The sequence below is a fragment of the Coregonus clupeaformis genome, unplaced genomic scaffold, assembly GCF_020615455.1.
Source record: "Coregonus clupeaformis isolate EN_2021a unplaced genomic scaffold, ASM2061545v1 scaf0631, whole genome shotgun sequence".
Lineage (NCBI taxonomy): Eukaryota > Metazoa > Chordata > Actinopteri > Salmoniformes > Salmonidae > Coregonus > Coregonus clupeaformis.
In genome coordinates this window covers 144,406-170,148 of record NW_025534086.1, presented here as the reverse complement: position 1 = coordinate 170,148, position 25,743 = coordinate 144,406, and positions in this window count along the sequence as shown.

The window sequence follows — 25,743 nt, the reverse complement described above, 5'->3', positions numbered from 1 at the left end:
GGGGAGGGATATGAAAGGAGAGAGAGGGGATATTAAAGGAGAGAGAGGGGAGGGATAAGGAAAGGAGAGAGAGAGGGATATGAAAGGAGAGAGAGGGGATATTAAAGGAGAGAGAGAGGGATATGAAAGGAGAGATAGGGGAGGGATATGAAAGGAGAGAGAGAGGGATATGAAAGGAGAGAGAGGGGATATTAAAGGAGAGAGAGGAGGGATATGAAAGGAGAGAGAGGGGATATTAAAGGAGAGAGAGAGGGATATGAAAGGAGAGAGAGGGGAGGGATATGAAAGGAGAAAGAGAGGAGGGATATGAAAGGAGAGAGAGGGGAGGGATATGAAAGGAGAGAGAGGGGATATTAAAGGAGAGGGGGGATATTAAAGGAGAGAGAGGAGGGATATAAAAGGAGAGAGAGGAGGGATATGAAAGGAGAGAGAGGGGATATAAAGGAGAGAGGGGGGATATTATAGGAGAGAGAGGGGATATTAAAGGAGAGAGAGGGGATATTAAAGGAGAGAGAGGAGGGATATGAATGGAGAGAGTGGGGATATTAAAGGAGAGAGAGAGGGATATTAAAGGAGAGAGAGAGGGATATGAAAGGAGAGAAGGGAGGGATATGAAAGGAGAGAGAGAAGGATATGAAAGGAGAGAGAGGGGAGGGATATGAAAGGAGAGAGAGGGGATATTAAAGGAGAGAGAGGGGAGGGATATGAAAGGAGAGAGAGAGGGATATGAAAGGAGAGAGAGGGGATATTAAAGGAGAGATAGAGGGATATGAAAGGAGAGATAGGGGAGGGATATGAAAGGGGAGAGAGAGAGGGATATGAAAGGAGAGAGAGGAGGGATATGAAAGGAGAGAGAGGGGATATTAAAGGAGAGAGAGGAGGGATATGAAAGGAGAGAGAGGGGATATTAAAGGAGAGAGAGAGGGATATGAAAGGAGAGAGAGGGGAGGGATATGAAAGGAGAGAGAGGAGGGATATGAAAGGAGAGAGAGGGGATATTAAAGGAGAGAGAGAGGGATATGAAAGGAGAGAGAGGGGGAGGGATATGAAAGGAGAGAGAGGAGGGATATGAAAGGAGAGAGAGGGGATATGAAAGGAGAGAGAGGAGGGATATGAAAGGAGAGAGAGGGGAGGGATATGAAAGGAGAGAGAGGGGATATGAAAGGAGAGAGAGGGGATATGAAAGGAGAGAGAGAGGGATATGAAAGGAGAGAGAGGGGATATTAAAGGAGAGAGAGGGGATATTAAAGGAGAGAGAGGAGGGATATGAAAGGAGAGAGAGGAGGGATATGAAAGGAGAGAGGGGGGATATAAAGGAGAGAGGGGGATATTAAAGGAGAGAGAGGGGATATTAAAGGAGAGAGAGGGGATATTAAAGGAGAGAGAGGAGGGATATGAATGGAGAGAGTGGGGATATTAAAGGAGAGAGAGAGGGATATTAAAGGAGAGAGAGAGGGATATGAAAGGAGAGAGAGGGGAGGGATATGAAAGGAGAGAGAGAGGGATATGAAAGGAGAGAGAGGGGAGGGATATGAAAGGAGAGAGAGGGGATATTAAAGGAGAGAGAGGGGAGGGATATGAAAGGAGAGAGAGAGGGATATGAAAGGAGAGAGAGGGGATATTAAAGGAGGGAGAGAGGGATATGAAAGGAGAGATAGGGGAGGGATATGAAAGGAGAGAGAGGGGATATTAAAGGAGGGAGAGAGGGATATGAAAGGAGAGATAGGGGAGGGATATGAAAGGAGAGAGAGAGGGATATGAAAGGAGAGAGAGGAGGGACATGAAAGGAGAGAGAGGGGATATTAAAGGAGAGAGAGGAGGGATATGAAAGGAGAGAGAGGGGATATTAAAGGAGAGAGAGAGGGATATGAAAGGAGAGAGAGAGGAGGGATATGAAAGGAGAGAGAGGGGATATTAAAGGAGAGAGAGGAGGGATATGAAAGGAGAGAGAGGGGATATTAAAGGAGAGAGAGAGGGATATGAAAGGAGAGAGAGGGGAGGGATATGAAAGGAGAGAGAGGAGGGATATGGAAAGGAGAGAGAGGGGATATTAAAGGAGAGAGAGAGGGATATGAAAGGAGAGAGAGGGGAGGGATATGAAAGGAGAGAGAGGAGGGATATGAAAGGAGAGAGAGGGGGATATGGAAAGGAGAGAGAGGAGGGATATGAAAGGAGAGAGAGGGGATATTAAAGGAGAGAGAGGGGATATGAAAGGAGAGAGAGGGGATATGAAAGGAGAGAGAGAGGGATATGAAAGGAGAGAGAGGGGATATTAAAGGAGAGAGAGGGGATATTAAAGGAGAGAGAGGAGGGATATGAAAGGAGAGAGAGGAGGGATATGAAAGGAGAGAGGGGGGATATAAAGGAGAGAGGGGGGATATTAAAGGAGAGAGAGGGGATATTAAAGGAGAGAGAGGGGATATTAAAGGAGAGAGAGGAGGGATATGAATGGAGAGAGTGGGGATATTAAAGGAGAGAGAGAGGGATATTAAAGGAGAGAGAGAGGGATATGAAAGGAGAGAGAGGGGAGGGATATGAAAGGAGAGAGAGAGGGATATGAAAGGAGAGAGAGGGGAGGGATATGAAAGGAGAGAGAGGGGATATTAAAGGAGAGAGAGGGGAGGGATATGAAAGGAGAGAGAGAGGGATATGAAAGGAGAGAGAGGGGATATTAAAGGAGGGAGAGAGGGATATGAAAGGAGAGATAGGGGAGGGATATGAAAGGAGAGAGAGAGGGATATGAAAGGAGAGAGAGGAGGGACATGAAAGGAGAGAGAGGGGATATTAAAGGAGAGAGAGAGGGATATGAAAGGAGAGAGAGGGGATATTAAAGGAGAGAGAGAGGGATATGAAAGGAGAGAGAGGGGAGGGATATGAAAGGAGAGAGAGGAGGGATATGAAAGGAGAGAGAGGGGAGGGATATGAAAGGAGAGAGAGGGGATATTAAAGGAGAGAGAGGGGATATTAAAGGAGAGAGAGGAGGGATATGAAAGGAGAGAGAGGAGGGATTTGAAAGGAGAGAGAGGGGATATAAAGGAGAGAGGGGGGATATTAAAGGAGAGAGAGGGGATATTAAAGGAGAGAGAGGGGATATTAAAGGAGAGAGAGGAGGGATATGAATGGAGAGAGTGGGGATATTAAAGGAGAGAGAGAGGGATATTAAAGGAGTGAGAGAGGGATATGAAAGGAGAGAGGGGAGGGATATGAAAGGAGAGAGAGAGGGATATGAAAGGAGAGAGAGGGGAGGGATATGAAAGGAGAGAGAGGGGATATTAAAGGAGAGAGAGGGGAGGGATATGAAAGGAGAGAGAGAGGGATATGAAAGGAGAGAGAGGGGAGGGATATGAAAGGAGAGAGAGAGGGATATGAAAGGAGAGAGAGGGGAGGGATATGAAAGGAGAGAGAGGGGATATTAAAGGAGAGAGAGGGGAGGGATATGAAAGGAGAGAGAGAGGGATATGAAAGGAGAGAGAGGGGGATATTAAAGGAGGGAGAGAGGGATATGGAAAGGAGAGATAGGGGAGGGATATGGAAAGGAGAGAGAGAGGGATATGAAAGGAGAGAGAGGAGGGACATGAAAGGAGAGAGAGGGGATATTAAAGGAGAGAGAGAGGGATATGAAAGGAGAGAGAGGGGATATTAAAGGAGAGAGAGAGGGATATGGAAAGGAGAGAGAGGGGAGGGATATGAAAGGAGAGAGAGGAGGGATATGAAAGGAGAGAGAGGGGAGGGATATGAAAGGAGAGAGAGGGGATATTAAAGGAGAGAGAGGGGATATTAAAGGAGAGAGAGGAGGGATATGAAAGGAGAGAGAGGAGGGATTTGAAAGGAGAGAGAGGGGATATAAAGGAGAGAGGGGGGATATTAAAGGAGAGAGAGGGGATATTAAAGGAGAGAGAGGGGATATTAAAGGAGAGAGAGGAGGGATATGAATGGAGAGAGTGGGGATATTAAAGGAGAGAGAGAGGGATATTAAAGGAGTGAGAGAGGGATATGAAAGGAGAGAGGGGAGGGATATGAAAGGAGAGAGAGAGGGATATGAAAGGAGAGAGAGGGGAGGGATATGAAAGGAGAGAGAGGGGATATTAAAGGAGAGAGAGGGGAGGGATATGAAAGGAGAGAGAGAGGGATATGAAAGGAGAGAGAGGGGATATTAAAGGAGAGAGAGAGGGATATGAAAGGAGAGATAGGGGAGGGATATGAAAGGGGAGAGAGAGAGGGATATGAAAGGAGAGAGAGGAGGGATATGAAAGGAGAGAGAGGGGATATTAAAGGAGAGAGAGGAGGGATATGAAAGGAGAGAGAGGGGATATTAAAGGAGAGAGAGAGGGATATGAAAGGAGAGAGAGGGGGAGGGATATGAAAGGAGAGAGAGGAGGGATATGAAAGGAGAGAGAGGGGATATTAAAGGAGAGAGAGAGGGATATGAAAGGAGAGAGAGGGGAGGGATATGAAAGGAGAGAGAGGAGGGATATGAAAGGAGAGAGAGGGGATATGAAAGGAGAGAGAGGAGGGATATGAAAGGAGAGAGAGGGGATATTAAAGGAGAGAGAGGGGATATGAAAGGAGAGAGAGGGGATATGAAAGGAGAGAGAGAGGGATATGAAAGGAGAGAGAGGGGAGGGATATGAAAGGAGAGAGAGGAGGGATATGAAAGGAGAGAGAGGGGATATTAAAGGAGTGAGAGAGGGATATGAAAGGAGAGAGAGGGGAGGGATATGAAAGGAGAGAGAGGAGGGATATGAAAGGAGAGAGAGGGGATATTAAAGGAGGGAGAGAGGGATATGAAAGGAGAGAGAGGGGAGGGATATGAAAGGAGAGAGAGAGGGATATGAAAGGAGAGAGAGGGGAGGGATATGAAAGGAGAGAGAGGGGATATTAAAGGAGAGAGAGGGGATATTAAAGGAGAGAGAGAGGGATATTAAAGGAGAGAGAGGGGATATGAAAGGAGAGAGAGGGGATATTAAAGGAGAGAGAGAGGGATATGAAAGGAGAGAGAGGGGAGGGATATGAAAGGAGAGAGAGGAGGGATATGAAAGGAGAGAGAGGGGATATTAAAGGAGAGAGAGAGGGATATGAAAGGAGAGAGAGGGGAGGGATATGAAAGGAGAGAGAGGAGGGATATGAAAGGAGAGAGAGGGGATATGAAAGGAGAGAGAGGAGGGATATGAAAGGAGAGAGAGGGGATATTAAAGGAGAGAGAGGGGATATGAAAGGAGAGAGAGGGGATATGGAAAGGAGAGAGAGAGGGATATGAAAGGAGAGAGAGGGGAGGGATATGAAAGGAGAGAGAGGAGGGATATGAAAGGAGAGAGAGGGGATATTAAAGGAGTGAGAGAGGGATATGAAAGGAGAGAGAGGGGAGGGATATGAAAGGAGAGAGAGGAGGGATATGAAAGGAGAGAGAGGGGATATTAAAGGAGGGAGAGAGGGATATGAAAGGAGAGAGAGGGGAGGGATATGAAAGGAGAGAGAGAGGGATATGAAAGGAGAGAGAGGGGAGGGATATGAAAGGAGAGAGAGGGGATATTAAAGGAGAGAGAGGGGATATTAAAGGAGAGAGAGAGGGATATTAAAGGAGAGAGAGGGGATATGAAAGGAGAGAGAGGGGATATTAAAGGAGAGAGAGGGGATATTAAAGGAGAGAGAGGAGGGATATGAAAGGAGAGAGGAGGGATATGAAAGGAGAGAGAGGGGATATAAAGGAGAGAGGGGGGGATATTAAAGGAGAGAGAGGGGATATTAAAGGAGAGAGAGGGGATATTAAAGGAGAGAGAGGAGGGATATGAATGGAGAGAGTGGGGATATTAAAGGAGAGAGAGAGGGATATTAAAGGAGAGAGAGAGGGATATGAAAGGAGAGAGAGGGGAGGGATATGAAAGGAGGGAGAGAGGGATATGAAAGGAGAGAGAGGGGAGGGATATGAAAGGAGAGAGAGGGGATATTAAAGGAGAGAGAGGGGAGGAATATGAAAGGAGAGAGAGAGGGATATGAAAGGAGAGAGAGGGGATATTAAAGGAGAGAGAGAGGGATATTAAAGGAGCGAGAGAGGGATATGAAAGGAGAGAGAGGGGAGGGATATGAAAGGAGAGAGAGGAGGGATATGAAAGGAGAGAGAGGGGATATGAAAGGAGAGAGAGGAGGGATATGAAAGGAGAGAGAGGGGATATTAAAGGAGAGAGAGGGGATATGAAAGGAGAGAGAGGGGATATTAAAGGAGAGAGAGAGGGATATGAAAGGAGAGAGAATGGAGGGATATGAAAGGAGAGAGAGGAGGGATATGAAAGGAGAGAGAGGGGAGGGATATGAAAGGAGAGAGAGGGGATATTAAAGGAGAGAGAGGGGATATTAAAGGAGTGAGAGGAGGGATATGAAAGGAGAGAGAGGAGGGATATGAAAGGAGAGAGAGGGGATATAAAGGAGAGAGGGGGGATATTAAAGGAGAGAGAGGGGATATTAAAGGAGAGAGAGGGGATATTAAAGGAGAGAGAGGAGGGATATGAATGGAGAGAGTGGGGATATTAAAGGAGAGAGAGAGGGATATTAAAGGAGAGAGAGAGGGATATGAAAGGAGAGAGGGGAGGGATATGAAAGGAGAGAGAGAGGGATATGAAAGGAGAGAGAGGGGAGGGATATGAAAGGAGAGAGAGGGGATATTAAAGGAGAGAGAGGGGAGGGATATGAAAGGAGAGAGAGAGGGATATGAAAGGAGAGAGAGGGGATATTAAAGGAGAGAGAGAGGGATATGAAAGGAGAGATAGGGGAGGGATATGAAAGGGGAGAGAGAGAGGGGATATGAAAGGAGAGAGAGGAGGGATATGAAAGGAGAGAGAGGGGATATTAAAGGAGAGAGAGGAGGGATATGAAAGGAGAGAGAGGGGATATTAAAGGAGAGAGAGAGGGATATGAAAGGAGAGAGAGGGGAGGGATATGAAAGGAGAGAGAGGAGGGATATGAAAGGAGAGAGAGGGGATATTAAAGGAGAGAGAGGGATATGAAAGGAGAGAGAGGGGAGGGATATGAAAGGAGAGAGAGGAGGGATATGAAAGGAGAGAGAGGGGATATGAAAGGAGAGAGAGGAGGGATATGAAAGGAGAGAGAGGGGATATTAAAGGAGAAGAGAGGGGATATGAAAGGAGAGAGAGGGGATATGAAAGGAGAGAGAGAGGGATATGAAAGGAGAGAGAGGGGAGGGATATGAAAGGAGAGAGAGGAGGGATATGAAAGGAGAGAGAGGGGATATTAAAGGAGTGAGAGAGGGATATGAAAGGACAGAGAGGGGAGGGATATGAAAGGAGAGAGAGGAGGGATATGAAAGGAGAGAGAGGGGATATTAAAGGAGGGAGAGAGGGATATGAAAGGAGAGAGAGGGGAGGGATATGAAAGGAGAAAGAGAGGGATATGAAAGGAGAGAGAGGGGAGGGATATGAAAGGAGAGAGAGGGGATATTAAAGGAGAGAGAGGGGATATTAAAGGAGAGAGAGAGGGATATTAAAGGAGAGAGAGGGGATATGAAAGGAGAGAGAGGGGATATTAAAGGAGAGAGAGGGGATATTAAAGGAGAGAGAGGAGGGATATAAAAGTTGAGAGGAGGGATATGATAGGAGAGAGAGGGGATATAAAGGAGAGAGGGGGGATATTAAAGGAGAGAGAGGGGATATTAAAGGAGAGAGAGGGGATATTAAAGGAGAGAGAGGAGGGATATGAATGGAGAGAGTGGGGATATTAAAGGAGAGAGAGAGGGATATTAAAGGAGAGAGAGAGGGATATGAAAGGAGAGAGAGGGGAGGGATATGAAAGGAGAGAGAGAGGGATATGAAAGGAGAGAGAGGGGATATTAAAGGAGAGAGAGGGGAGGAATATGAAAGGAGAGAGAGAGGGATATGAAAGGAGAGAGAGAGGGATATGAAAGGAGAGAGAGGGGAGGGATATGAAAGGAGAGAGAGGAGGGATATGAAAGGAGAGAGAGGGGATATGAAAGGAGAGAGAGGAGGGATATGAAAGGAGAGAGAGGGGATATTAAAGGAGAGAGAGGGGATATGAAAGGAGAGAGAGGGGATATTAAAGGAGAGAGAGAGGGATATGAAAGGAGAGAGAAGGGAGGGATATGAAAGGAGAGAGAGGAGGGATATGAAAGGAGAGAGAGGGGATATTAAAGGAGAGAGAGGAGGGATATGAAAGGAGAGAGAGGGGATATTAAAGGAGAGAGAGGAGGGATATGAAAGGAGAGAGAGGAGGGATATGAAAGGAGAGAGAGGGGAGGGATATGAAAGGAGAGAGAGAGGGATATGAAAGGAGAGAGAGGGGAGGGATATGAAAGGAGAGAGAGAGGGATATGAAAGGATAGAGAGAGGGATATGAAAGGAGAGAGAGGGGATATTAAAGGAGAGAGAGGGGATATTAAAGGAGAGAGAGGGGATATTAAAGGAGAGAGAGGAGGGATATGAATGGAGAGAGAGGGGATATTAAAGGAGAGAGAGGGGATATTAAAGGAGAGAGAGGAGGGATATGAATGGAGAGAGTGGGGATATTAAAGGAGAGAGAGAGGGATATTAAAGGAGAGAGAGAGGGATATGAAAGGAGAGAGAGGGGAGGGATATGAAAGGAGAGAGAGAGGGATATGAAAGGAGAGAGAGGGGAGGGATATGAAAGGAGAGAGAGGGGATATTAAAGGAGCGAGAGGGGAGGGATATGAAAGGAGAGAGAGGGGATATTAAAGGAGAGAGAGGGGAGGGATATGAAAGGAGAGAGAGAGGGATATGAAAGGAGAGAGAGGGGATATTCAAGGAGAGAGAGAGGGATATGAAAGGAGAGATAGGGGAGGGATATGAAAGGAGAGAGAGAGGGATTGTGACACTCTGGCTCCATGGACTTTATTATTGAGCCAGGGTTGTTCATTTTCCTTGTTTGGGTGTATTTCTATGTTGGGTATTCTGGTTGTTTCATTTCTATGTGTGGTGATTGTTCGTGATTATTCAGGTGACTCCCAATCGGAGGTAACGAGTGACAGCTGTCGGCTCGTTATCTCTGATTGGGAGCCATATTTATACTGTGTGTTTTCTCGTGGGTATTGTGGGTTTTTGTTCCGTTTTCGGTCTGTGTACCGTGGACTTCATTGAGTCGTCTTTTGTTTTGGATTTTGGTTACTTTGCTAAATAAAGTCATGTTTCTTGGACACGTTGCGCCTTGGTCATACTTGGACGACATAGACGACCGTGACAGAAAAACCCACCATAGAAGGACCAAGCAGCGTGTCCAGGAGCAAGACAGCTGGACATGGGAGGAAGCGCCTGGTAAGGAGATCGAGAGGCTGGCGATGGCCCAGGTGGGCAAATCGTGGTCCTGGGAGGACATGCTCGGGGGCAAGGGACCTTGGGGGAAGATCAAGGCCCTGGCGAGAGAGGAGCAACGGCGTCAGCAGGGCCATCATCGTTGGAAGGACGAGAGGCAACCCCAAAAAGTTTTTTGGTGGGGGCACATGGCTTGGGCGGCTGGGCAGCAGGAGGCTGCTACAGGGAGACGTGGAGAGAAGGCTATCGGATTACGGGAGCCATTGGCGAGTAGAGGAAGGGAAGTTGTTGCGGCACGGCGTGAGAGACTGATGTGTGTTACCAGTCCGGTCCGGCCCGTTCCTGATCCCCAGTTAAAGCCAGTGGTGTGTGTTCCCAGTACGGACCGGCCTGTTCCTACTCCACGCATCAAGCCCACGGTGTGCGTCGCCAGCCCAGCCCGGCCTGTTCCTGCTCCACGCACAGAACCTACGGTGTGCGTCGCCAGCCCAGCCCGGCCTGTTCCTGCTCCACGCACCAAGGATACGGTGTGCGTCGCCAGCCCAGTCCGGCCTGTTCCTGCTCCACGCACAGAACCTACGGTGTGCGTCGCCAGCCCAGCCCGGCCTGTTCCTGCTCCACGCACAGACCCTACGGTGTGCGTCGCCAGCCCAGCCCGGCCTGTTCCTGCTCCACGCACCAAGGATACGGTGTGCGTCGACAGCCCTGCCCGGCCTGTTCCTGCTCCACGCACCAAGGATACGGTGTGCGTCGACAGCCCAGCCCGGCCTGTTCCTGCTCCACGCACCAAGGATACGGTGTGCGTCGACAGCCCGGCCCGGCCTGTTCCTGCCACCCGCACCAAGTCTACGGTGCGCGTCGCCAGCCCGACCCGGCCTGTTCCTGCTCCACGCACCAAGGATACGGTGTGCGTCGACAGCCCGGCCCGGCCTGTTCCTGCCACCCGCACCAAGTCTACGGTGCGCGTCGCCAGCCCGACCCGGCCTGTTCCTGCCACCCGCACCAAGTCTACGGTGCGCGTCGCCAGCCCGACCTGGCCTGTTCCTGCCACTCGCACCAAACTGACGGTGCGCGTCGCCAGCCCGGTCCGGCCTGTTCCTGCCACCCGCACCAAGTCTACGGTGCGCGTCGCCAGCCCGGTCCGGCCTGTTCCTTCTCCCCGCACTAGCCCTGAGATGCGTGTCCTCAGCCCGGTACCTCCAGTTCCGGCACTACGCGCCAGGCCTAAGGTGCGCCTCAGACGGCCAGAGTCTGCCGTCTGCCCAACGGCGCCTGAACTGCCCGTCTGCCCAACGGCGCCTGAACTGCCCGTCTGCCCAACGGCGCCTGAACTGCCCGTCTGCCCAACGGCGCCTGAACTGCCCGTCTGCCCAACGGCACCTGGACTGCCCGTCTGCCCAACGCCGTCTGAACTGCCCGTCTGTACTGAGCCTGCAAAGCCGCCCGTCTGCCATGAGCCTTCAGAGCCGTCCGCCAGACCGGAGCCGCTAGAGCTCTCCGCCAGACAGGATCAGCCAGAGCCTTCCGCCAGACAGGATCAGCCAGAGCCTTCCGCCAGACAGGATCAGCCAGAGCCTTCCGCCAGACAGGATCAGCCAGAGCCTTCCGCCAGACAGGATCAGCCAGAGCCTTCCGCCAGACAGGATCAGCCAGAGCCTTCCGCCAGACAGGATCAGCCAGAGCCTTCTGCCAGACAGGATCAGCCAGAGCCTTCTGCCAGACAGGATCAGCCAGAGCCTTCCGCCAGCCAGGATCCGCCAGAGCCGTCCAGCCAGGATCCGCCTGAGCCAGCCAGCCAGGATCCGCCAGCTAGTCAGGTACTGTCCCTTAGCCCGGTGCTGCCCCTTAGTCCGGTGCTGCCCCTTAGTCCGGTGCTGCCCCTTAGTCCGGTGCTGCCTCTAAGTCCGGTGCTGCCCCTTAGTCCGGTGCCGCCCCTTAATCCAGGTGGGTTTAGTTGGGGGGTGGTCAGTGGAGGGGGGCTACGGAAGCGGATAGTGACTAAGGTGGGGTGGGGACCACGACCTGGACCAGAACCGCCACCATGGACAGACGCCCACCCAGACCCTCCCCTAGACTGTATGCTGGTGCGCCCGGAGTGCGCACCTTTAGGGGGGGGTACTGTGACACTCTGGCTCCATGGACTTTATTATTGAGCCAGGGTTGTTCATTTTCCTTGTTTGGGTGTATTTCTATGTTGGGTATTCTGGTTGTTTCATTTCTATGTGTGGTGATTGTTCGTGATTATTCAGGTGACTCCCAATCGGAGGTAACGAGTGACAGCTGTCGGCTCGTTATCTCTGATTGGGAGCCATATTTATACTGTGTGTTTTCTCGTGGGTATTGTGGGTTTTTGTTCCGTTTTCGGTCTGTGTACCGTGGACTTCATTGAGTCGTCTTTTGTTTTGGATTTTGGTTACTTTGCTAAATAAATTCATGTTTCTTGGACACGTTGCGCCTTGGTCATACTTGGACGACATAGACGACCATGACAGGGATATGAAAAGAGAGAGAGGAGGGATATGAAAGGAGAGAGAGGGGATATTAAAGGAGAGAGAGGAGGGATATGAAAGGAGACAGAGGGAATATTAAAGGAGAGAGAGAGGGATATGAAAGGAGAGAGAGGGGAGGGATATGAAAGGAGAGGGAGGAGGGATATGAAAGGAGAGAGAGGGGATATTAAAGGAGAGAGAGGAGGGATATGAAAGGAGAGAGAGGGGAGGGATATGAAAGGAGAGAGAGAAGAGGGATATGAAAGTAGAGAGAGGGGATATGAAAGGAGAGAGAGGGGATATGAAAGGAGAGAGAGAGGGATATGAAAGGAGAGAGAGGGGAGGGATATGAAAGGAGAGAGAGAGGGATATGAAAGGAGAGAGAGAGGGATATGAAAGGAGAGAGAGGGGATATTAAAGGAGAGAGGGGATATTAAAGGAGAGAGAGGGGATATTAAAGGAGAGAGAGGGGATATTAAAGGAGAGAGAGGAGGGATATGAATGGAGAGAGTGGGGATATTAAAGGAGAGAAAGAGAGATATTAAAGGAGAGAGAGAGAGGGATATGAAAGGAGGGAGAGGGGAGGGATATGAAAGGAGAGAGAGAGGGATATGAAAGGAGAGAGAGGGGCGGGATATGAAAGGAGAGAGAGAGGGATATGAAAGGAGAGAGAGGGATATGAAAGGAGAGAGAGGGGATATTAAAGGAGAGAGAGGGGATATTAATGGAGAGAGGGGGGATGAAGACAAACCCTGTGTGACCTTTGACCCTGTGACCCTGTGTGGGGGTCATTTTCTTTATTCTGCTTTTGTAGCTCCGCTCTCTGTGTTTGGGTTCCTGAAAGAAAACCTGTCATGAAGTTACAATCTGGGGCATAACAAGCTGTTTAATGGTCATTCCATTTCAATGAACTATATTATATACCTGATGAGCCGCTCTCACCCTGTCATTACTATCGTTACCAACAATCTAATCTTATATAATGTATTAGAATATTTATGTTTTTAGAGTCTTTGTAGACAAACGATGTACAGCTATAAAATCTCTCCCGGAATGTCAATCCTTGTGTCCATAGCTCCGTCATGTGAGATGACATATCCCTAGCCTCACCCATCAGCCTAATAACAAGCCTAGTGGTAATAATGACATATCCCTAGCCTCACCCCTCAGCCTTATAACAAACCTAGTGGTAATAATGACATATCCCTAGCCTCACCCCTCAGCCTTATAACACACCTAGTGGTAATAATGACATATCCCTAGCCTCACCCCTCAGCCTTATAACAAACCTAGTGGTAATAATGACATATCCCTAGCCTCACCCATCAGCCTAATAACAAGCCTAGTGGTAATAATGACATATCCCTAGCCTCACCCCTCAGCCTTATAACAAACCTAGTGGTAATAATGACATATCCCTAGCCTCACCCATCAGCCTAATAACAAACCTAGTGGTAATAATGACATATCCCTAGCCTCACCCCTCAGCCTTATAACAAACCTAGTGGTAATAATGACATATCCCTAGCCTCACCCATCAGCCTTATAACAAACCTAGTGGTAATAATGACATATCCCTAGCCTCACCCCTCAGCCTTATAACAAACCTAGTGGTAATAATGACATATCCCTAGCCTCACCCCTCAGCCTTATAATAAACCTAGTGGTAATAATGACATATCCCTAGCCTCACCCCTCAGCCTTATAATAAACCTAGTGGTAATAATGACATATCCCTAGCCTCACCCATCAGCCTTATAACACACCTAGTGGTAATAATGACATATCCCTAGCCTCACCCCTCAGCCTTATAACACACCTAGTGGTAATAATGACATATCCCTAGCCTCACCCATCAGCCTAATAACAAGCCTAGTGGTAATAATGACATATCCCTAGCCTCACCCCTCAGCCTTATAACAAACCTAGTGGTAATAATGACATATCCCTAGCCTCACCCATCAGCCTAATAACAAACCTAGTGGTAATAATGACATATCCCTAGCCTCACCCCTCAGCCTTATAACAAACCTAGTGGTAATAATGACATATCCCTAGCCTCACCCATCAGCCTTATAACAAACCTAGTGGTAATAATGACATATCCCTAGCCTCACCCCTCAGCCTTATAACAAACCTAGTGGTAATAATGACATATCCCTAGCCTCACCCCTCAGCCTTATAATAAACCTAGTGGTAATAATGACATATCCCTAGCCTCACCCCTCAGCCTTATAATAAACCTAGTGGTAATAATGACATATCCCTAGCCTCACCCATCAGCCTTATAACACACCTAGTGGTAATAATGACATATCCCTAGCCTCACCCCTCAGCCTTATAACACACCTAGTGGTAATAATGACATATCCCTAGCCTCACCCATCAGCCTTATAACAAACCTAGTGGTAATAATGACATATCCCTAGCCTCACCCCTCAGCCTTATAACACACCTAGTGGTAATAATGACATATCCCTAGCCTCACCCCCTCAGCCTTATAACACACCTAGTGGTAATAATGACATATCCCTAGCCTCACCCATCAGCCTTATAACAAACCTAGTGGTAATAATGACATATCCCTCACCCCTCAGCCTTATAACAAACCTAGTGGTAATAATGACATATCCCTAGCCTCACCCCTCAGCCTTATAACAAACCTAGTGGTAATAATGACATATCCCTAGCCTCACCCCTCAGCCTTATAACAAACCTAGTGGTAATAATGACATATCCCTAGCCTCACCCCTCAGCCTTATAACAAACCTAGTGGTAATAATGACATATCCCTAGCCTCACCCCTCAGCCTTATAACAAACCTAGTGGTAATAATGACATATCCCTAGCCTCACCCCTCAGCCTTATAACAAACCTAGTGGTAATAATGACATATCCCTAGCCTCACCCCTCAGCCTTATAACAAACCTAGTGGTAATAATGACATATCCCTAGCCTCACCCCTCAGCCTTATAACAAACCTAGTGGTAATAATGACATATTCCTAGCCTCACCCCTCAGCCTTATAACAAACCTAGTGGTAATAATGACATATCCCTCACCCCTCAGCCTTATAACAAACCTAGTGGTAATAATGACATATCCCTAGCCTCACCCCTCAGCCTAATAATAAACCTAGTGGTAATAATGACATATCCCTAGCCTCACCCCGCAGCCTTATAACAAACCTAGTGGTAATAATGACATATCCCTAGCCTCACCCCTCAGCCTTATAATAAACCTAGTGGTAATAATGACATATCCCTAGCCTCACCCCTCAGCCTTATAACACACCTAGTGGTAATAATGACATATCCCTAGCCTCACCCCTCAGCCTTATAACACACCTAGTGGTAATAATGACATATCCCTAGCCTCACCCCTCAGCCTTATAACACACCTAGTGGTAATAATGACATATCCCTAGCCTCACCCATCAGCCTTATAACAAACCTAGTGGTAATAATGACATATCCCTTACCCCTCAGCCTTATAACAAACCTAGTGGTAATAATGACATATCCCTAGCCTCACCCCGCAGCCTTATAACAAACCTAGTGGTAATAATGACATATCCCTTACCCCTCAGCCTTATAACAAACCTAGTGGTAATAATGACATATCCCTAGCCTCACCCCGCAGCCTTATAACAAACCTAGTGGTAATAATGACATATCCCTAGCCTCACCCCTCAGCCTTATAATAAACCTAGTGGTAATAATGACATATCCCTAGCCTCACCCCTCAGCCTTATAACACACCTAGTGGTAATAATGACATATCCCTAGCCTCACCCCCTCAGCCTTATAACACACCTAGTGGTAATAATGACATATCCCTAGCCTCACCCCTCAGCCTTATAACACACCTAGTGGTAATAATGACATATCCCTAGCCTCACCCCTCAGCCTTATAACACACCTAGTGGTAATAATGACATATCCCTAGCCTCACCCATCAGCCTTATAACAAACCTAGTGGTAATAATGACATATCCCTTACCCCTCAGCCTTATAACAAACCTAGTGGTAATAATGACATATCCCTAGCCTCACCCCTCAGCCTTATAACAAACCTAGTGGTAATAATGACATATCCCTAGCCTCACCCCTCAGCCTAATAATAAACCTAGTGGTAATAATGACATATCCCTAGCCTCACCCCTCAGCCTTATAACAAACCTAGTGGTAATAATGACATATCCCTAGCCTCACCCCTCAGCCTTATAATAAACCTAGTGGTAATAATGACATATCCCTAGCCTCACCCCTCAGCCTTATAATAAACCTAGTGGTAATAATGACATATCCCTAGCCTCACCCATCAGCCTTATAACAAACCTAGTGGTAATAATGACATATCCCTAGCCTCACCCCTCAGCCTTATAACACACCTAGTGGTAATAATGACATATCCCTAGCCTCACCCCTCAGCCTTATAACACACCTAGTGGTAATAATGACATATCCCTAGCCTCACCCATCAGCCTTATAACAAACCTAGTGGTAATAATGACATATCCCTAGCCTCACCCCTCAGCCTTATAACATGGATGGGACTGGAACTCAAACTCCAAAATGTCTTTAAAAGGTTCTGTGTGGCAGGCAGCAGATGTTCACTCAGCCACAACAGAACAGAACATGGTCTGCGTCCCAAATGGGCCCCCATTCAGTACGTAGCCAGTGGCTCCCACAGAGCAGAGACAAGAAGAGAACAGAGACAGAACAGAACAGGGTCTGCGTCCCAAATGGGCCCCCAACAGAGATGACTTTGAACTGAACTTCACTACATCTCACAGTCATACTGTTTGATGCTAACAGCTCTCCCCTAGCACTACCACTGTCTACGTACTGTATATACAGTGCATTGGGAAAGTATTCACAGTCATACTGTTTGATGCTAACAGCTCTCCCCTAGCACTACCACTGTCTACGTACTGTATATACAGTGCATTCGGAAACTATTCAGACCCCTTGACTTTTTCCACATTCTGTTACCTTATTGCCTTATTCTACAATGGATTACATTGTTTTTCCCCCTCATCAATCTACACACAATACCCTATAATGACAAAGCAAAAACAGGTGTAGAAATGTTTGCAAATGTATAAAGAAAAATAAATATCACATTTACATAAGTATTCAGACCCTTTACGCAGTACTTTGTTGAAGCACCTTTGGCAGCGATTACAGCTTCGAGTCTTCTTGGGTATGACGCTACAAGCTTGGCACACCTGTATTTGGGGAGTTTCTCCCATTCTTCTCTGCAGATCCTCTCAAGCTCTGTCAGGTTGGATGGATCGGGTTCAAGTCCGGGCTCTGGCTGGGCCACTCAAGGACATTCAGAGACTCCTGCGTTGTCTTGGCTGTGTGCTTAGGGTCGTTATCCTGTTGGAAGGTGAACCTTCGCCCCAGTCTGAGGTCCTGGGCGCTCTGGAGCAGGTTTTCATCAAGGATCTCTCTGTACTTCGCTCCGTTCATCTTTCCCTCAATCCTGACTAGCCTCCCAGTCCCTGCCGCTGAAAAACATCCCCACAGCATGATGCTGCCACCACCATGCTTCACCGTAGGGATGGTACCAGGTTTCCTCCAGACGTAACGCTTGGCATTCAGGCCAAATAGTTCAGTTTTGGTTTCATCAGACCAGAGAATCTTGTTTCTCATGGTCTGAGAGTCCTTTAGATGCTTTTTGGCAAACTCCAAGTGGGCTGTCATGTGCCTTTTACTAAGGAGTGGCTTCCGTCTGGTCACACTACCATAAAGGCCTGATTGGTGGAGTGCTGCAGAGATGGTTGTCCTTCTGGAAGGTTCTCCCATCTCCACAGAGGAACTCTGGAGCTCTGTCAGAGTGACCATCGGGCTCTTGGTCACCTCCCTGACCAAGGCCCTTCTCCCCCGATTGCTCAGTTTGGCCAGGCGGCCAGCTCTAGGAAGAGTCTTGGTGTTTCCAAACTTCTTCCATATAAGAATGATGGAGGCCACTGTGTTCTTGAGGACTTTCAATGCTTCAGACATGTTTTGGTACCCTTCCCCAGATCTGTGCCTCGATTCAATCCTGTCTCGGAGCTCTACGGACAATTCCTTCGACCTCATGGCTTGGTTTTTGCTCTGACATGCACTGTCAACTGTGGGACCTTATATAGACAGGTGTGTGCCTTTCCAAATCATGTCCAATCAATTGAATTTACCACAGATGGACTCCAATCAAGATGTAGAAACATCTCAAGGATGATCAATGGAAACAGAATGCACCTGAGCTCAATTTCGAGTCTCATAGCAAAGGGTCTGAATACTTATGTAAATAAGGTTTTTCTGTTTTAAATTTGTAATAAATTAGCAACATTTTCTAAAAACCTATTTTCGCTTTGTCATTATGGGTTATTGTGTGTAGATTGATGAGGAAACATATTCATTTAATCAATTTTCGAATAAGGCTGTAACTTAACAAAATTTGGAAAAAGTCAAGGGGTCTGAATTATTTCCAAATGCACTGTATGAGGCAGGCGTCTATGTTATTTAGAAGACTAAACTCAGTTAGTTTTATATTGGAAGTCGATGTTAATACTATTCACTTTAGGCTCCAGGGTGGAGCATGGAGAATATGAATGTGTAACGATCCCGGCAGTCTGAGTCGGGTCCTGTCTGTGGACTAGTTTTTCTGCTCGGGATCTCCAGTTTCCCGAGGGTTCTGGAACGCTCCGGGGAGCTCTCTTGATTTCCGCACCTGCATCCCATCAGCAATCTGCACACCTGGTCCTGATCATCACCCTTCTTAGGCTCTGGCCTAACATCCATTCCCTGCCGGATCGTTAGCCATGAACATCACTCGTCCGGAACCTTCATCCAACCTCTGCCTGGTGGTCGGCGGCTGCCGAGCCATGATTGGATCAACCACTGCACCCCCAACAACTAATCAACGCCGCCCGCTCTGTTCCCTGGATTATTCAGCATCACTCTTGAATTTGTAAATAAACACTCACCTTCGTTTCAACTTACCTTGTCCTGGTCTGCTTCTGGGTTCTGGCTTTGTAACTCGTGACAGAAACGATCCGGCCAGTAATGAACCCAGCGGACCTGGACTCTGTTCGCCATGCCATTACCCATCAGGAGAAGATGTTGGGCCATCATAGCACGGTACTACAGGAGATCGCGTTGTCAGTTCGGAACCTTTCTACCGGTCTGACGGAGGTCCAGAACCAACGCAAGAGTCCGGTGGAGGATCCACTACCGGTTTCACCCATCTCGCCTGCCGCTTCTGGAGCTGTGTCCTTCCGTGAGCCCAAGGTTCCGACGCCGGATAAATATGAGGGGGAGCTGGGAAGATGCCGTTCCTTCCTTATGCAGTGTGGATTAGTGTTCGATCTACAGCCCTACTCTTATGCCACAGACAAGGCTAGGATAGCCTTTGTGATTGAGTTGCTGCGTGGTCGAGCGCTGGAGTGGGCTTCAGCCGTTTGGGAACGACAGGATCCCTGCATGGCTTCATACCAGGGGTTCACGGCCGAGATGAGGAAGCTCTTCGACCATTCCGTCCGAGGGAGGGACGCAGCTAGGCGCCTGTTTTCGCTTCGCCAAGGAACTTCGCAGCGTGGCCGACTTCGTGATCGAGTTCAAGACGTTGGCTGTGGAGAGTGGGTGGAATGAGGAGTCTCTGCAAGCGGCCTTTTACCAGGGTCTGTCGGAGCAGCTCAAGGATGAGTTGATCTCCTATCCGAGCCTAGTGACCTGGACAGCTTGGTAGCCTTGTCTATTCGGGTGGATAATCGAGTCCGAGAGCGAAGGAGGGAGAAGCAATGGGTTCCGTCCAACTGATCAGCTTCTCAGGTTCCAGTCGGGTCGGGTGGTGGACCAGAACACGTCGATCATTCTCCACCACAAAGGATTAGTGGAGAGGTCCTCTCTCCCGATTCTGAACCCATGCAAGTGGGGCGGCACGGGTTAACCAAGGAGGAGCGTCAACATAGACGTAAGACCAACTGCTGCCTCTACTGTGGTAGCTCGGGACATTACATCTCCACTTGTTCCCGGCGGTCGTCAAACTGCCCGGCTCGCTAAAGTTGGGAGGACTTTTAGCGAGCCAGTTTCAACCTCTCAGTACCTCTGTCAGACCCCGTTTCCCGGCTACCCTTGTGAACAGGAATCAGAGCTTAGAAATTAACGCTTTTATCGATTCAGGTGCCGATGGAAGCTTTCTTGATGCCGAGTTGGTGGAACAGCTGGGGCTTTCCAAGGAGCAATTGCCGGAAGCCATTGAAGCGACCACTCTGAACGGCAGTAGTCTGGCACGTATCACGATGAGGACTGAACCGGTTAAGATGCTGTTGTCGGGGAATCATTCGGAGATGATTTCATTCTTCATTCTGCCGTCTTCCCATGTTCCTCTGGTCCTTGGATACCCCTGGCTGAAGGAACACAATCCCACGTTCGATTGGGTGACGGGCAAGGTAACGAGTTGGAGCCTTGATTGTCATGCTAACTGTCTCAAGACTGCCTGTCCCCATTCGGTTCCCAGTCAGGTGATTGAGGCTAAACCCCCAGATTTGTCCCTGGTTCCCCGAGACATATCACGATTTGGGGAAGTGTTCAGTAAGCAGAAGGCTCTGTCACTCCCTCCCCACCGACCATATGATTGTGCCATCAACCTGTTCCCTGGAGCTGTCTACCCCAAGGGAAGGTTATACAGTATCTCCCGCCCTGAACGTGAGGCTTTGGAGACCTACATCAAGGAGTCCCTAGCTGCTGGTCTCGTTCGTCCCTCGTCATCACCCCTGGGGGCAGGATTCTTCTTTGTGGGTAAGAAGGATGGCTCTCTTCGACCGTGTATTGATTATCGGGGGTTGAATGACATCACGGTCAAGAACAAGTATCCCCTGCCCTTGATGAGTTCTGCCTTCGACTCCTTACAGGGCGCTACGGTGTTCACCAAGCTAGACCTACGCAATGCGTATCACATGGTCCGGATCAGAGAGGGAGACGAGTGGTTGACGGGTTTCAATACACCGATGGGTCACTTCGAGTATCAGGTGATGCCGTTTGGACTGACCAATGCTCCAGCGGTATTCCAGAGTATGGTGAACGACGTCCTGAGAGATATGATCGGTCTCTTTGTGTTTGTTTACCTGGATGACATTCTGATCTTCTCGAAGGAACCTTCCGACCACGTCCAGCATGTCCGGCAGGTTCTGCAGCGATTGTTGGAGAATCGCCTGTTCGTGAAGGCCGAGAAGTGCGAGTTTCACGCCCACACGACATCCTTTCTCGGGTACATCATCTCCAGGGGAGAGATTAGGATGGACCAGGAGAAGGTTAGAGCGGTTCTGGAATGGGCCCAGCCCGGTACGAGATTGCAGCTCCAGAGATTTTTGGGGTTTGCGAATTTCTACCGCAGATTCATCCGGGATTACAGCCGTGTGGCCGCTCCGTTAACTGCCTTGACTTCCAGTATCAGGAGCTTCAAGTGGAATCCGGAGGCGGATCGAGCGTTTCTGGATTTGAAGAGGCGATTCACCAACGCACCGATTCTCTCTCAACCGACACGGCCCGTCAGTTCGTCGTTGAAGTGGACGCGTCTGATGTGGGAGTTGGCGCCATCCTGTCGCAGCGATGCTCCACGGACAGTAAACTCCATCCCTGCGCCTACTACTCTCGTCGCCTTTCGCCTGCGGAGAGGAATTACGATGTGGGTAACCGGGAGCTTCTCGCGGTGAAACTTGCCTTGGAGGAGTGGCGCCACTGGTTAGAGGGGGCGGAGCAACCGTTTATTGTCTGGACGGACCACAAGAATCTTGCTTACGTGCAATCGGCTAGACGTCTCAACTCCCGTCAGGCCAGGTGGTCGTTGTTTTTCGGACGATTCAATTTTTCCCTGACGTTCCGACCTGGATCTAAGAACGGCAAGGCGGACGCCTTGTCTCGGATGTTCTCCAAGACGGAGGAGAGTGGGTCCAAGACCGAGACAATTCTCCCCCGGAACTGCGTCGTGGGAGCGGTTAGGTGGAAGATTGAGGAGGAGGTGATGGCGGCTCTTCGGACGCAGCCCGGTCCCGGTAACGGTCCACCCGGTCGGTTGTTTGTGCCTGAGTCGGTTCGTCCTGCGGTCCTCAAATGGTCCCACGCCAGCAAGATGGCTTGTCACCCCTGGCGTGGCTCGGACGATGGCGTTTCTTCGCAGACGTTTTTGGTGGCCTGCCATGGCCGAGGATACTCGGGGTTATGTTGCTGCCTGTCCAGTGTGTGCGCAGAATAAGGGTACCAATCGGCCCAGCTCTGGACTACTTCACCCCCCTTCCTATTCCCCGCGACCATGGTCGCATCTGGCCCTGGACTTTGTCACTGGGTTGCCCGCTTCTGAGGGGAACACGGTCGTTCTGACTATCGTGGACAGATTCAGCAAGTTCGCCCACTTTGTGCCAATTGCCAAGCTTCCCTCTGCCTCGGAGACGTCCGAGATCCTGGTTAGGGGAGGTTTTCAGGGTCCACGGGTTGCCCAGTGATATCGTTTCCGACCGTGGCCCTCAGTTTACCTCTGCTGTCTGGAAGTCCTTCTGTTTGGCCATTGGAGCTACAGTCAGTCTCACATCTGGTTTTCACCCCCAATCTAATGGTCAGGCGGAGAGAGCCAACCAGAAGATGGAATCCACGCTACGCTGCCTGGCCTCTTCCAACCCCACCTCCTGGGTCTCTCAGTTGCCTTGGGTTGAGTATGCCCACAATACTCTCCCCTACATCTGCCACTGGGATGTCTCCCTTCCAGTGCCTGTATGGCTACCAACCTCCCTTGTTCCCTTCTCAGGAGAAGGAGCTCTCAGTGCCTTCTGTTCAGGCCCATATTCGTCGTTGCCACCGGACCTGGCATCGGGCCAGAAAGGCACTCCTTAGAGTTTCGGACCGGTATCAGCTCCAGGCGAATCGTCGCCGGATCCCCGCTCCCACCTACACCATCGGAGATAGGGTCTGGTTGGCCACACGGGATCTTCCTTTACGGACTGAGTCTAGGAAGTTGTTACCGAGTTCATTGGTCCGTTTGTGGTGGAGAAGGTGATCAATCCGGTGGCAGTTCGACTCAAACTCCCGAGGACGCTCAGAGTCCATCCCACCTTTCATGTCTCCTGCCTCAAGCCTGTTTTCCCTCAGTCCTCTGTTGCCTCCCTCCGCCTCCTCCTCCTCCTCCTCGGATGATCGGAGGTGGTCCTGCCTACACGGTGCGACGCATCATGGATTCCAGACGGCGGGGCCGGGGTTTCCAGTATCTCGTGGACTGGGAGGGGTATGGGTCCTGAAGAGAGGAGTTGGATTCCGCGGCGACAGATCCTAGATACTGACCTCATCCGTGACTTCTACCGCCTCCATCCTGGCGCTCCGGGAGTCCGCCCGGTGGCGTTCGCCGAGGGGGGGTACTGTAACGATCCCGGCAGTCTGAGTCGGGTCCTGTCTGTGGACTAGTTTTTCTGCTCGGGATCTCCAGTTTCCCGAGGGTTCTGGAAACGCTCCGGGGAGCTCTCTTGATTTCCGCACCTGCATCCCATCAGCAATCTGCACACCTGGTCCTGATCATCACCCTTCTTAGGCTCTGGCCTAACATCCATTCCCTGCCGGATCGGTAGCCATGAACATCACTCGTCCGGAACCTTCATCCAACCTCTGCCTGGTGGTCGGCGGCTGCCGAGCCATGATTGGATCAACCACTGCACCCCCAACAACTAATCAACGCCGCCCGCTCTGTTCCCTGGATTATTCAGCATCACTCTTGAATTTGTAAATAAACACTCACCTTCGTTTCAACTTACCTTGTCCTGGTCTGCTTCTGGGTTCTGGCTTTGTAACTCGTGACAGAATGAATGTTTCTGCATTGAAGACAACCTGCATATAATTGATCATATGCTCGGGGGGCATCAATTTGATCAGAGAGAGAGTGAGAGAGAGAGAGAGAGAGAGAGCGGGTATAGACATTTTTCTTAAGTGGATTGATTGAAAAGGCAAATGAAATGCAAGACGTGCTGCTCAAAAAGACTAAAAGCTAGTAGGAGATTCTGAGATGAATTTCAATGATACGTTGGGCATAAGTGTTAGTTGTCAGTCTGTCAATCTGTCACTCAGTCAGTCTTCTGCAGAGCAACACTTCGCGATACGTTATCATAAAGGCTCCATTGACCAAGAGAGCAAGTTAAATTACATACTACTGCATGATGTTGGTGTGCGTGTGTGATTGTTCAACGAGTTTACTGATTATTATGTATCTGAGTAAGAGGTATGTCTACAGTATGGGTCTGATCATTATGTATCTTAATAAGAGGTCTGTCTACAGTATGGGTCTGATCATTATGTATCTTAGTAAGAGGTCTGTCTACAGTATGGGTCTGATCATTATGTATCTTAGTAAGAGGTCTACAGTATGGGTCTGATCATTATGTATCTTAATAAGAGGTCTACAGTATGGGTCTGTTCATTATGTATCTTAATAAGAGGTCTGTCTACAGTATGGGTCTGATCATTATGTATCTTAATAAGAGGTCTGTCTACAGTATGGGTCTGATCATTATGTATCTTAATAAGATGTCTACAGTATGGGTCTGATCATTATGTATCTTAATAAGAGGTCTACAGTATGGGTCTGATCATTATGTATCTTAATAAGAGGTCTACAGTATGGGTCTGATCATTAAGTATCTTAATAAGAGATCTGTCTACAGTATGGGTCTGATCATTATGTATTTTAGTAAGAGGTCTACAGTATGGGTCTGATCATTATGTATCTTAATAAGAGGTCTACAGTATGGGTCTGATCATTATGTATCTTAATAAGAGGTCTACAGTATGGGTCTGATCATTATGTATCTTAGTAAGAGGTCTACAGTATGGGTCTGATCATTAAGTATCTGTGATGTCACGAGAGGCTGTGTCCTGGAGGGACGTTACATCCCCCTGAGGTGGCTGCAAACCCAGACAGCTATGGCTCCATCTGCTGGTATGGTCGGGAACTCCACCCCTCTATGGCCAATCTTCCCACGCAGCTGAAACAAATGAGGGGCTGATGGGCTGAAGGTTTGTTGAAGGGAAGAGACACAGTCTCCAACCTGGGCTCTCTGGAGGACAAGAGTGCTGCACGTCCACTTCCATGAGGAATATAAGGATTTGGAGATACTTACCTTTGGGAAATACTCACCTTTGGATATATGCACCTGTGGAAATACGTGTGGGACATTTGGAAGGACGTTTTGCTGGGTTGGCCACTAGCTGCAACGTGGAATACAGTAAGACTGGGGAAAAGTTATTTGAGCGAGGGAGAGTTATGATTTTGGATGTGGAAGAGACATCCCTGAACTGTTAACCCTTAAAGAGCCACCAGAGAACAGAATTGTGTTATACTTTCGTTAGTTTCCCAAGACCTTTAATAAAATCCTTGTTTTGGTTGAACCTGGTCTCCTTGCACTACTTGAGCAATCCCGCTGAAAGCTGTGTAGCCTCTCGTGACGTCACAGATGGTGGAGAATACGGGCACGCTCAAGCGTTAATAGTGCATGTCAGAGGAGGATACCGAAGGTTTGATCACCCAGTTTTCCAAGTTGGCCGTAGGCTCCCCCGCCCGACTGAAATGGAGGACATATTGAAAGCCCTTGTTGCTGGCCAGCAAGCCCAGATGCAAGCAAACGTGGCTCTCTTGGAGGAGCAAAAGAAAGCCAACCTTCTGAAGGCAGAGGAATTGCAGTTGCAGAGACAGAGGGTGGTCCAAAATACCCGCCCAATAAAGGCAAGTGACTTTATATCTAAGATGGGAGCTACCGATGACATTGAGGCATACCTGCATGCATTTGAGGCCACGGCCACTAGGGAAGCCTGGCCCAAGCAACAGTGGGTTGGTCTGTTAGCCCCCTTTCTAACCGGGGAAGCGCTGAATGCTGTCCGGGACCTGGGCCCTGACCAGGTTACTGACTATGATGCCCTGAAGTCTGAGATCCTCAGCAGATA